Genomic DNA, 14,760 nt, shown 5'->3' on the forward strand with positions numbered 1-14,760 from the left:
CTCTTACCAATAGGTGCTACATCAGACTGAGTAAGCAATTGAGGAATAAGGACATCTCTTGACGAACAAAGGCCAAAATTTACAAGTCCCTCATATGGTGCATAGACATGGACAATGACATCATCTGACGAGTCGGCCTTAGGAGTGTTTGATAGAAAATTTTTGCGGAAGATTTAGGCTGCATTGAATATTGACGGCTACACTTTAACTCAAAAACTATTTGAGATATCGATATAATCTCTTGGAATATTAAAAAATCATTTTATTTTAATTCCATATAGCCAACAATATAATTAACTACTTCAAGTCACGTATACGTCATGCTGTACACTTATTCCGCTTCAAAACTTACTTGATTAACTTACTTCTTCGAGACTATACGTTTCCTACAAATAACTTTTTAATAAAAGAATTTTCTTAAAGTCTTGGAAGATTAAATGCATTAATTTTAATTTTCATGCAAGGCAAATAACGAAGAAATTTCGAATTTATCAAATTTAGCTCTGATTTTTTAGGGACTTTTTTAATTTTTTTCATAAATCAAAGTTTAATAATTTATCTAGCTATTATATAAATGCAGAAAAGTCCATAAATATTTACTCAAAATGCAAAAAAACGTGCCAAATAATAAAAAGTTAGCCATTAAATGTATTTAAGTGCTACATAAAAACTCCTATTACATTACATACTTACTTACTTATATGCGTACACACACATACAAGGCACAAGGCTTAGTTGCACATACTAGACGCTCACAAAAATATACGCTCGACACTTGGCATACATAATAAGCACACAAAACAGCAATAACTGCACGAAAAGCACATAAAAAACGCTGTAGAGTGTTGCAATTAACCTTGCCACATAAATCTATTTATGCCACATCATACAAAATTTATTTTAAATTTTTGCTTAGCCACTTCCCTTTATTTTATTTATTTTCGCTTTGCTCGCTTATTTTATGATGTTTAGCAACAACATTTTGCAGAGTGCGCTAAATTTGCACGTCATGTTTGTGGCATGCCACATGACATTACAGCGTTTGCGTGGCACCAGCTAACACATTCATTGCCTGTGGTATCTCTCAATTTCGGTTTGAATTGCACGACGAACACACGGGTGGGAGTGAGGGTGTGCGTTGAGTTGTTATTGTTGTTGCTTTCGACCTGCTTTTGCACTTGTCATCGCGTTGCATGAATGCAACGAGTGCACATTTTTATGTAATTAGGGTGAAGTGGTGCTGCCACAGCAATTCCTACTTACCTAACTACACGCGTCTATGATGAACTCACACACACACATACATACATACATACATATAAACATATAGATAAGTGCATACTTTGGAATGTGTGCCCCATGTTGTAATGTCACTGCATCGAAGCAACACATTTTTCAATCTTCACATTTCATTGCGTTGCTTGTGCGTGCGTATGTGTGTGTGTGTGCGGTCTATTTCTTGCTTGTGGCTGTCTAACGGTGTCCTTCAAGTACCAACAAACAGTTCATTTATTCAAGTGTGCACACCCTTGCCCGCACGCGGCTTACCTCTTTTCCTTTCCACCTAACCAATCTGACGAGATTTCATTTAGTTTCTTTCATAACGCCTAAAATGCTGCAACACAATCCGCCTTTTGCCACGTCGATGTGGTTTCTTCTAGACCAAAGTACGCAGTGACTGCTTGCATTTCTCCCACTTCCGAGCGTTGAAATCACATTTCAACACAACTTAATTGACTGCAAAGTTTATTTGATTTTCTCATTCGCATTCAAAGTGATTTTCCGCTCACCTTCAAGCTTCTAATACGCATATGTATGTACATTCGCGTGCATTTCTTTGCAGTGAAAGTGTTCTGCATTCATTAGACTTGCTTGCGTATGTGTCTCTAGGTTAACTCTTGAGAAAATTACATTCTAATGAAGTTGAAATTGAAAATTGTGGTTAATCTCTGACGAGTGGCGAAGGAAATATTCTGCTGACGTCTGATAGGCATTCATCGCTAGTGTATTTGTATATATATGTAGTATATACAGATGAAAATACTTATGATGGCGTTATTGAAATGAGTTTGAACCAATGACTGTATGCTAGATTTCTTGAAGTAATGTAAACTATTTTTTTTATTTTCCTTGAAAAGAAGCTCTGACAGAAAATATCTACTGTTTATATATTTACTCAATATGCTGGTGCATTTCGAGATTTCCCACTTTTTTATAGAAAAAACGCAGAAACTTCAAATCCAATGAGAAATATTTATTATCAATTCTTTCGAATGATTCTTTGGAATTTATTTATTGAACATTATCTTTTTTAAATTTTGGCCGCGTCTACGTCTCAGCTGGTCTATCCACCGGCCCACAAACCACACCAAAACGTTGTTTTTTCTGGATGAAATGGCAGCGCTTGAATCTCTTCAGGGTGCGCTTTGTCTCAAATGTGGCAAGTTTGCTTATATACATACCCATTGAGCTTGAAATGAGCCTCGTCGCTGATCTAAATTTGGCTCGAAAACGTCGGATCATCTTGGAACTTTTCAAGAGCACAAAGAGAAAAGCTAAGTCGCTTAAGAAAGTCGAGCGGCTTTAGTTCTTGCACAAGCTGTATTTTTTACGTTTTCAATTTAAGATCTCGCCGCAAAATTAACAATTGGAACTATTTTGTAAAAACACAATATATAAGTGTTTCTCATTTACTTTAAATTTTGCGAAAATATCTTCTATAACTCAGTTTCCACCTCATTTTTCACCATATCAGCTCCGAACTCCTTAGATTAAATCAATAAAAGTACCCGTGTATTCATTATGAAATTGAAAAAGTCAAAATAAGCTTTGTCTCACCAAATACACCCTTCTTAGCTCAATATCGGCAGCCATAACAAAAAAGGTTTGGCGAATTTTTCAAACTTCTGAACTAAAATGAAAAACAATAACAAACAAATTGCATAAAATCAAATTTAGAACTCTAATCAGTAAATTATATATTTTGTTTTAAGGGAGCAAAGGTCAAACCCTACCCCACACCTCACACCTCAGCCACAATAATTACTACCAGGAGTGGTTCGTGCTTCTTACTAAATTGTTTTATGAGACTTTCAAAACTCAAAAGCCCAGATAACGTCTCACATAACCGATAATTTTCAATAAAATTTTACCGTTACTATTTTTAGCACTCATCTTTGAAATATGCCCTCGATCTGATAAAAAGTTGCATCACTTAAATACAGCGTTTTTTGGATATCATTTACTACTATGAGCACATAATAGTAACACTTTCTTCATAATTTTAAACTTCTTAATTTATTCCTGAAAATCTACATCGCTTCCCACAAAGTAATTCCCTTGACCCCAATACGTTTGTGCAAACCTTTCTTCCAATTTTCGAAGCAGTTCTTACAGTAAGTTTTCGGAATAGCTTTAACTGCGTTTGGCCATTCACGTTTAATGCCTTTAATTAATTCAAAACGGGTTTTTCGAAGCGGTCGTTTGAGTCTGCTGCATAGCTAAAAGTCACAAATGGCTAAATCAGGCGAATATGGTGATTGGGGAAGTATATTTGTTGAAAATTTGAGGAAAAACTGACAAAGAATCAATACAGTAAGCTACGGTGCATTGTCGTGAGGCAAAAACAAAAAGTTGTCGACCCATGATTCCCTCGTTTTTTTACAAATAGCTTTCCGCAAACGGCGCATAACAGTCAAATAGTATTCCTTGTTGACTATTTGGTCGGTCGAAAGGAATTCGAAACGCACCACACCGATAATCGGAGAAAACTGTAGCATTGATTTTTGATTTGCTTTGACTTAATCTTTTAGATTTCGAATCACCTTTGCCACGATATTCGGCTGGTTGATCATTTGTTTCTGTGTCGTAAGAATAGATCCAAGACACATTGTCAATAATTATACGTTTCATGACATCCTGGGTTTTTCGAAAAAAATTTAATGATTCTGGAACCAATCGTGCTTTCAATTTTCTTAGGCCCAAATTATCTTTCTAAATAGTTTTCAATGATCCTTCCGTTATTCCAATGGTGTCAGTAAGATTTCTGACTATTAGTCGTCGATTCTCAAGCACCGTTTTCTTTATTTTACTGACGTTTTGATCATCAGTTGATATTGATGGCCATCCTGGACGCGGTTAGTCGTCAACACTTTCGTGACCCTACGAGTATTTGAATAATTTGTGGCAATCAAAAACACATTGCACCCGACAAACAATTATCAAAAAAAAGCCTTTTGCAACCTTTTGAACATTTCGGTAACAGAAATTTGATTCCGCACACACAGTTTAATGGAACTTCTTTGTTGAGTAATTTCACTCATCCTAAAAATCGCCGAAAATCCATTGAAATACAAAAGAAATGTCTTAAGAGCTCTAGTAGGAGGTCTAAAAGGTCTCTGTCTTAATTGCAGACACGTCAACAGACTGGCGATATCATACCACTATTATTATTGAAAATGCCGAAAAGTAGAAAAAGAGGAGACTGTAGAACATATTTTATACGAATACAAGGAAAATAATCGCAACTGTTTCTTGGTCATGACTCATTAGACTCAGTAATCAGTATGGCTAGGAATTCAAAAATATATTTTCTATATTTTAAATGTAGAGGTCAAGAGCTGCCATAAGCATTTTAAAATCAGCTATAAATCTAACTGTACTTACCGAGACCCCATTTGTTACATAAATACTCCATCTCCTCTACATATATATTCATATTTCAAAGTATTCCATTTATTTGGCGTTGTTGTTACATATTTGCACACTAATTTATTTAAGACCCCTCAAAGGCGAGCTGACAAATTCGCCACTAATACAGCGACAAGCGCTGCAACGAACGCGCCAAAAGAGCGTGTGTGTGTGTGCAAGTGAAAGGAGCAAAGGCTGAGGCTGAGTTGCATTTCGGCATTACTTCGCTTGCACTTCCATTTTAATTTCAATGCAATTTAACAAGCATTTTGCATACAATTTTAATAACAACTTTTTAATTACTTATTCATGTGCAGTGTAAGCAAGACTGTGATTAAAATTTTTCTCCCGCAAAATGTCTGCAGCACGGTCATGGTCAGGCAGCGGTGCCGAAAGGAAGTGCGACTCGGAGAAAGCAAGGAAAGGCAAGGCTGGAGCTTGAGTTTGAGGATGAAAGGGCAAAATAAAATGAAAGGCGAGAAGAAAGTGTTAAGCTGACAAATAGAAAGAGCGAATGAGCGGATTAGAGGCTATGAGAGTAAGAGGGTGAGAGCGTTCAGGCGCCGAGTGCTGTTAGACCTCAACTCATTTGCGCCACATCAATTCAGTTTGTCCGCTGCAACACTGCACTTTTGCTACACTTAATATTGTTTGCAAGTTGTTTGGTGTTTCTGCTGAGTGCGCTGCAAACAAACTTTTACTTTTAAATGTTTCTTTATTAGTTGTTTTAATTGTTTTTACTTGTTTCGCTCGCATTTCAAATATTCATTTTTACTGCTTTGTTTCGAAACTTATTTCAATGTATGTGCGTGTGTGTGTTTGTTTCTATAATTCGTGTACCCAGACTGGCAGCGAAACTTAGAACTTAATAATAATAGCAACAGCAACAATAACAAAATTACAAGCTCCGCAATTACTAGCGGAAAGTTCTTAAAAGCGCTGTTGAGACGGCGCGGGATCACTAAATAAACTGCAGAAGCGTGGAACGCGAACAACAACAAATGTTAACGCAGCTATAGTACCCTTCACAACTGCATTTTTTATAGTCTATAAGGGTACAAAAACATATTTAGCTCGACTTTGACGGGCCAGTTTTCACGGCAGCTATATGCTGTAGTGGTCCGATCTCAACAATTTGCTTGGAGATTGTAGCGCTGTCCTCAGTTATCATCTGTGCCGAATTTCGTGAAAATACCATGTATAAGAAAAAAGTTTTTCATATAAGAGCTTGATTTTGATTAGTCAGTTTATACGGCAGCTATATATTATAGCGATCCGATCACAACAATTTTTTAGGAGATTGCGCTATTGTCTTAGAAAATAATCTGTACCGAATTTCGTAAAGAAATCTCGGAAACTGAAAAAGTTTTCCATACAAACATTTGTTTCCGATCGTTCAGTTTGTATCATAGCCATATGCTATAATGGTCCAATATCAGCAGTTTCAACATATAAGTAGTTTCTTGTGTAGAAAAGGAAGTGTGCAAAATTTCAGATTGATATCACAAAAACTGAGGGACAAGGTCGCATATACCATATGCAGACAGACGGACAGACATGGCTAAATGGAATCTACTCGCCACTCTGATCATTTATAAACATAGCAAACTTAAATTAGTCTATTCAGGGTATAACAAATAATAACAACAAAAATAAGCAACAACAACAGTGTCTACATCAACAGTATACTTATAGCGCCAGCAATGCGCAACAGCAACACAATTGGCATGGCAAAAGTTCTGCAACAAACAGCAACATTAACAGCATAAAGCAACAAGAACAAAAAAACACTAAGAACAACACAGCAACCACTCTTAACTGCGATTTGTGAGGAAATTGCACAAGTTTTCATATGCAATTTTCGCTTGGTCGGCAAGCGGCGGCGGGGTAGCCAGAGCGAAGGCTTTGCATTTGGCGGCGGCGAGTTTTGCATGTAACTTTCCCTTAACTACTTGCAACACGCAAGAGCGTGCGTGCGTGTGGAAATCTGAAATCATTTGCATGCCGAAATGTGGCAAGTAATTGGGACAAATGTTCTACTTACTATTACTGTTATTGTTGTTGCTGTAGCAAATGTTTTTTTTCTCGTTGTACTTCCTATAGTGTCCAGCTACAAGCTTTGAGGTCGTAAGAAAAATGCACGCCGACTGCTAAGCCGCTTTGCAGGCTCCTCCAATGGCGCAGCGGCTGTCAAAATATGCTGTCATCAACATTTTGAAATGCAATTTGCCCAACTCTTTTGCCACTTTTGTAATGAGTTGCAAGTTTATTTGATGAAATATTGTAATTTGCTGTTTTACATTAATAATTTGAGTGCAATTGGAAATGTTTACTCTAAAGGAGTTAGCAAAGAAATCAAGTGATGATTACAATTTTTTTAGAAATGAAAGAAATGTAATCTTTAGATACGAATATCAAAAATAGGCATCAGCAGAGATAAAATACAGCATACTTCACACTTTATTTTCGATAAAGGCGAAAAGGCAAGCCATGCAACTCAAAATATCAATGGTTCTTAGTAGTGGTGGGTAGATTAGACACCTCTACTAGAAACTGTCCAAGTGTGAACTCTTACTTGTAATGTGAAGGTTCGCCGACTTTCAGTTTTCAAGTTTTCTTTTGATCAGATAAAAAAATCAATACCTTACTTCCAACTTCCTTCCAAATTTCAAGAGCCATATATTTTATAGGAAACTGAATAAAAGAAATGAATAAAAAAGAACATACATTTTTATTATATTTTTGTGAACCAATGGATCCACAGCTAAATGCCATTACCAACAACTTTTTTATCCGCGGAGTGTGTTTATGCTTCCTTATTGTTCGAAAATGCCAAACCAAAAAAGCATTCACAAAATATATTGTATTCGACCAAGAGAAAGTTTTATCTTTTAGCCTCATAATGCAATAAAACGATCTTTAACATGACTTAATAACCGCAGAGCTCCAGAAATCCATTTGAAGAATACTAGATGGAATACTTCCTTTATAACTCCTTATACAAGGAGTTTTCCCAAGTAAACAGGACTTAAAAAAAAACAGAACAAATGGGTTTTTCGGCAAAATCAATTTATTTTATTCAAAATAGTATTCTCCTGCTTCAATCCAGCTTTTTTCACGGTCCAAAAGCATGCCGAACGAGCGTTTTAGCTCGTTGGCCGGTATGGCCGCCAGTATGCCGGTACAAGCCTTTTGAATGGCCTCTACGTCTGCATAACGCTTTCCTTTCATGGGCAAATACATTTTTCCGAAAAGGAAGAAGTCGCACGGTGCCATATCAGGTGAATACGGGGAGCGGTTAATGGTTGAAATGTGATTTTTGATCAAATAATCGGTCAAAAGCGTCGATCGATGAGACGGATTCTGAGTAAATTTTGGTATTCAGTCAATTTGTGCGGAACAGAACGTGCATACACCTTTGTTCGGTCAAAATGCGAGAAATCGATGTTTTGGAGATGTTCAATTCCATTTCCATGAATTTCAGTGATGATTTCGGCTGATTTTTGATGAATTCACGCTCACTTTCGATGGAATTTCCGGTGATCACGGATTTTGATTGTCCCACATGTTGATCGTCATTTATGTCCGACTACTTTGACGACTTTGAAAAGCATCTTATTATTATCTTTCCAAAAATCAATTCAGATGATCCTTTGATACTCAATGAATTTTGTAACTAGAAACATGTAGAAGAAGCTATAAGAACAATACAACTCTGCTACATCAACTTTAGCAATAAAACCAACTTTACCATTGACTCAACTAGCTAAGTACTTATACTACATAACAAAATCCATATCAGAATTATAAATATATACATAGTATAAATATAAATTTACATTCACTTCTCCACTGGCTAAAACCACAATACCACTCACATTGGCTTATAATTTTTTCCACCGTTCCCCTCATTTCAAAGTGATTGCACTAATTGAATCATTTAATTCAATATTTCACCTGAGTTAAACGATTTATGGCTTCATAAAGAATGGTCAGTGTTTAATGTGCTAAATCAAGTGGCAACTCCCATGAGAACCTGGCGCTGGAGTGACAAACGACAAAAGGCAATATTGTGAGTGAGCCGGAGACAGGTGGGTGTGTTGTAAGCACTGGCATACGGAAAAAGCCGAACATGCGGAAATATATGTGAGAGCAATGACAGCGGAGCTTACAGGTGCCGTGTGCGTGAGCGGCGCACACAAACGAGGGGAGTGTGTGGGCGAAGCTAATGAGCTATGAAAAGAAGTTGACCGAACATAAGCATTGAGTTGCTTATATTTAATAGAGACTACTATCGTAGTAGATATAGACATATGAATACATATTTTTAAAAATGCCTGCTAAATGGTATTACGTTAAGTAAAGCATCGCAGCACACGCAAAAAGTTTGCCATAAGCATTAATTAAAGTGAAAAATTCTCAGCAAAATAGCAAAAGAAATGTGAAAAATCACAGTCAAAGTACCGCTCCTTAGGGAAGGCCCATTTAATATACACCCATGTAGGGAGTGGCTTGTGAAATGTTAACCGGAAGTTATTCAATTGCATCGTTCTTTGTGCGAACGGTTTGTCATACAGTGAAAAAAAAATTAATTTATGCGACCTAAAAATCTAAACAACAAGACTTTGCAACTATGCAGCCAGTTCATTTTGTAAATTTATAAAATCAAACAACCCCAAAATGGAATGGAAAAATGGAAATCCAAATAGAAATTTTTGATTTTATGAGAAGAGCATAATTATCATCACTTTCCATAGTAAATGCCGCCTTAAATGTAATGCCCAGAGCTCCAAAACTGTCTTTCATATTCACCTCATATTTTTCAATCTCTTTCAAGATTTCGATATTACTTTTAGTAAGAAACATAAACGAAAGAAAAAGCTCTTGTTATTCTTTGATGAAGTCTAACTTCTTTTTGGAAAGCTTTTCTCAAAGCTCAATTAATTAAAATTTGTAATGACTTATTCCATAATACTTTTTAAAAAAAGAGTAGGTCAAGAATCTACAATCTAAAAAAAATACTTTTACTAACGCTTTTCAAAAACCAAAAGCCATAAATTGTGATTGTAGAAAAAGCTTTTATGTGAGCTTTCTAAGCTTTCGACTGCATTTGGTTCGGTTTTGCATCATTTATTGCACTCTAATCTGGTTTGATATTTAATTACGATGAGATGAAAGGCTTTACCAAATATAAGAATAAGAGTTTTTCTTTACTTCTCGGGTCATTCTATTATCAGAATATATGTGCAAAAATAAAATGAAAAGTGCAATTTATTTTTAAATATCATATACATATATACATAGATTAAGATATTATACTTGCCCACTGTCACGCCATACATACAATGTACATAGACCTACTGATCTCTGGTAATGCCATATGAAGCTTCAGTTTATTTTGAAGTATACGTCACACAGAAAGTCAACGCTCTTTGCAACTTGAAAACTAATTTTGTTACTTCATCTAGTCCCTTGAACTTTGAATCTCTGAGATATTTAAGATGAGTTTTTGATAATGATGGACAAAAACATAGCAGGCGTTCCAGCGTTTCTCTCATGCCTGCTTCCCTGCACTTTCTGTATATATAAACGTTACTTATACCCATCCGGCTTGCATGTGATGCCCTTAGATTGTGACCTATCAGGAGGACAACAATCAGCCTGTAAAACTTTCAAGATCGTGTGAGTAAAAAGCATGTGCGTTTTCTTTCGGGGTCTTTCATATGATCTTGACAATCTTGCAATGTCTTAAAGCATTCCATCCCACCCTGATCAGTCGGTCAGCCCTTTCGAAAATCGCATTGTATATCGTCTCTATTGACTTCCGTGTATCTTGTACTGGTTCGGTAGCAGGGCAGATGACTTTTTGGCATTCCGATCAGTTATTTCTTTCCCGGAATTCGTTTGTGGCCTGGAACCCAAATACTTTACTTGAATGTACATATATGCAGCCACTTTCTGACAGCCACTATAACTGCTGCATCTCTGCTTCTAAGGACATTCTCTAATCACATATTTTACAAAGTACCAAGACTTCAAGAACGTTGCCTACATTTTGGCGCAAAATTTAAAGGCAACATCGAATAGTAGAGCTGGAAGTATCAATAACGTAGGGTCAAACCACATCAAGTGATCCAGGGAAATTTCGCAAAATCACCGGTTTTGAATATTAGCAGTTCATTAGGAGGGGGCCTAGATGCATACCCACTGATATAAATATTTCGTCAAAATTCTTTTTCACTTTAAAGTAAGTTTCGCGATTTTATACATTATCTTTGCTGCCTATTTCAAGAGAATTTTGTGAGGTGATAAGCCGATCTCATTAGAAATATATTGAAGTATTACTAGAGTTAACCCGCGGCAAAAATGCCTCCTGAAAAGGTTTAGCTTTTATCGGAAGAAACTTTAAGATAATCAATAAGAGTTAACCCACCAATATATTGAGACTATATGCAAATTAATTTTCTTACCTTCATATATCTGCAATCCTTCACAGTTGTTTCCAAACTTACTGTTATACTTCATCCACAGGATAATTTTAATGAGACAAAGTAGGCTTTTAGCTGCCGGTCACATTTAAAATCACCAACGAAGAGATTTTAGTGGACAGCACACCTGAAATAGCCAAATAAAATTATTCCATGCAAGCTCTCTACTCACAATTATGTACGTACATATGTATATGTAAATTAACAGGCGATTGCATACATTCCCAAACTGTTTAAAGTGCGTATTATGTCACTTGTTTGCATATGCGCGCATGTGTATACACGTTCGTGCTTACCGTTACGTAACGTTTAAGCTAATTAATCAATTACGAAATATGTTTGCGCTTTGTAGTCGTTGCCGATAATAATCACTTTGCTCTAATTTGCTTATGTACAATGCAATTAAGACGATGTGCTTACACGCATAAACTCGGATGTTACTTATATACATGTAGGTATAATACCCGTGAGTTTATTAAATAAAGGAGGAATGTGTCTTTGCTAAGAGCTAGTATTGTATGTTCGATGTCCTTTAAGCTTAAAGCACAAAATCTAATCAGCCGCAAAGCAAATATTTTTTTTTATCAAAAGTTGGTATTTGAATGAACCGTAGTCACATAGACAATCAAGTTTCGCTGATACGATTTTGCCGCGATATTAAGAAAATCGTTTTGTACTTCATACCCAGAAAGCTAATATAAAAAGTTTATGGAAATCGACCTTTTTTTTTCTCAGATTCCTTCTTTTTGAGCTTCAAGAGTCTGAACCTTGTTGAATATCCAACGTAATTTAAGTCAAGAAACGGAAGATTTCATCACGAATCAAGTGAAAATCGAGCAAATGATTCCACATAGATCTACTGGCTTTCCATGGACTGTAAGCGGCTTTCAAGTAATACAATAAACGAGATATTCACAACTACGAAGAGATGGGATCAGGACTCGCCTTTAATATTAGGTTTATAACTATATTTATACAGTTTTCCATTGTTCTAATATTCTGAACATGAGTTAGAAAGAAAATATTACTGTGAACACAAGAAGAACTCGCAAAATCTTTGTCAGTCACTAAAGCATCTTTTCCAGAATGTTTAAAAGTAGCTGAATACACAAAAAAGCAAAAACACCGGGTGTCATAAGCACTAAAACCACTAAAGACGATCTTGCATGCCAGAAATGCTTCTCAAACGCTAGGAAAGAAGTATTTTAATATCAGATTATGACCTGTAATCAAAAATAGATCCATACCGTCAACCCGAAACCAAAAATTCCTATATGTGACCTGGTCTACGAAAAGGGAGCTAACGTGCGAAAACTAGTTTTCTGGGAAACAGCTGTGAATACTAAACAACACGTTTCGTCAGTTTCTCGTTATCTATATATATATATGACACCTAAGCCCCCTTTCCGTAGACCAGGTCACATATATGTGAACCCTGATCATATATTTTCAATTTTTCTATTGCCTATATTTAATGGGATCAGAAGTACGGGCTGTATGAGGTTCTTAAACCGAGTGAAACCATTAATGAAAAAAGCTACAGACAAGAATACACAAAATTGAAGCGAGTCGATAGCCGAAAAGTCTATAGAATTTGCGACTAGACATGCGGCAATATTTTTTTATCATGACAACGATCGATCCCATATTGAAAGACATTTCATTAAGGCTGCAAAGTTTTGCCGCACCCGCCTTATAGCCCAGATCATGTTCCTTTGGACTATCTTACTTATTTCGATCCACTTATTCGGATTCAACAAAAAGAGGTCACTGAAATGAAGTTCACATCGGTTTACATCTGAGCAGGCTATCAAAAATTCGCTCGACTCAGTTTTTCCGAAGCTCTTTTGGAATGGAATCTACAATTTGCCACAAAAATAGTGAGCAGAATCGATGTGAGAACAAAGTTTTTCAAAGTTCAAAGTTTTTGAAAAGACGTTTCTACTAAAAATTTTTAGACTGGCTCGATATTTATCAAAGATACTGACAATAACAGATGAGTTGTTCGAGAGTAATTATTGGAAAAATTCGAGGAAGTAACAATAACAATAAAACTGTTATGGGGGCCTTATTATATTGTTATGGCAGATACAAGAAGTGTAAGAAATCAGAAATGGTTTACAAGAATTACGCCATTTTAAAGCATTAGCAAATAGAATATTAAGTAAAAGGCTTCCTGAGTATAATTGAACTTTTAGTTTTCTTTCAAAAACTGAACATCATACATTAATTATTGCTCAAATTGTCTAATATAATATAAATGCACTAATCCCGTACTTAATATGCTCACCACAAACAATAAAATTACACCGACAGAGAACCTCCTTTGACATTCCCGCACACCGCACAACAGCGCTGTTGAAGCCACAAAATCAAAGAGATTACCGAGATAAAACGCACTGCATAGAAGGCTTTGATGTTGACACTTGATTATGACCCTGTGGCATACGGCAACACATTAACGAACTGTACTCGGCAATAAGTATTAAGTTTGCAGCATTTAGCTAAAGGACAATGGTCGACACACTGGCTCCACTCGTTGGCTTCGTCATTAATCTAATGAGTTCATATATCTTTAACGAAGTTGAGCAGTCAGTCCGTTAGTCAAGCGGTCAGGCAACCAACCGGCCAACCGGCTATCATACATGCTGCTCCATCCTCCTCTACCATTTTATTTTATTTTATGGACTTTCAATCGATGCTTGGTCCGTGTTGGCCACGTTGCGGCGATTTAAGCCAGTTTAGCTGACCAGGAAAGTGTTGACCGTGTTGTGCGCGAGTGTGTGTGCCACACAAATCTTCACTCATTATCACATTGTATTAAGCGGAGTGTTGAAATCAGTATTTTTTGTATTGATACTTTTTGTTGAAGCCTAGACGTTGACGGGTAGCCAGAAGAACCACAGCACACAGCTGCTGTGGCCACCCTGTATGCTCCAAGGATTCAGCTTATATGAGTCAGTAGCTACAAGTACCAGCTGTCTCTGTATTTATTTTTGTTTTTATTATTATTACTATTTCCCCTCGCCTTCCTTCCTCTGCTCAGCTACTTAATACTTGTTCTTGTTTCATAATAACGCTCGTTGACAGTAATTAGTTGAGGTTCTTTCAGGGGCGCAGTTGACACTCTGAAGTCTATGCATCACTCTTTCAACGCAACAAAAACAGAAAAAACACACAAAAAATATATAAATATCGAGCCAACTACTGCTGCCTTATGCTGTTGTTGTTGTGCTCGCAAGTAAGTCCGTAAGTTTGCACTGCTTCCGACTGCGTCTGGTAAATGAGTAAATGAAAAGGTTATTAATGAGTTGCGGATGAAGTGGCCATATTGCGCTGACACGCTGTCACCGAGCAGTAACTGCCAACTGATGGACACGCGGCGCCCTGACCGCTCTCTGTCAACTCGAGTGAGCGCAGCACAGAGCTGCGTCGCCCTCACCCAACCTTTCTGCCACACAGCCGTCCATCCATCTTTCAGTTTGTTTTAGTTGGCAACTCATTTTGCAGTCTTTATGTTAATTAATGTGACATTTCGGTCATAATAGCAAAATGATACCTTAAACTTTTCACACTCAATTTT

The sequence above is a fragment of the Bactrocera tryoni genome, chromosome 1 (assembly GCF_016617805.1).
Source record: "Bactrocera tryoni isolate S06 chromosome 1, CSIRO_BtryS06_freeze2, whole genome shotgun sequence".
Lineage (NCBI taxonomy): Eukaryota > Metazoa > Arthropoda > Insecta > Diptera > Tephritidae > Bactrocera > Bactrocera tryoni.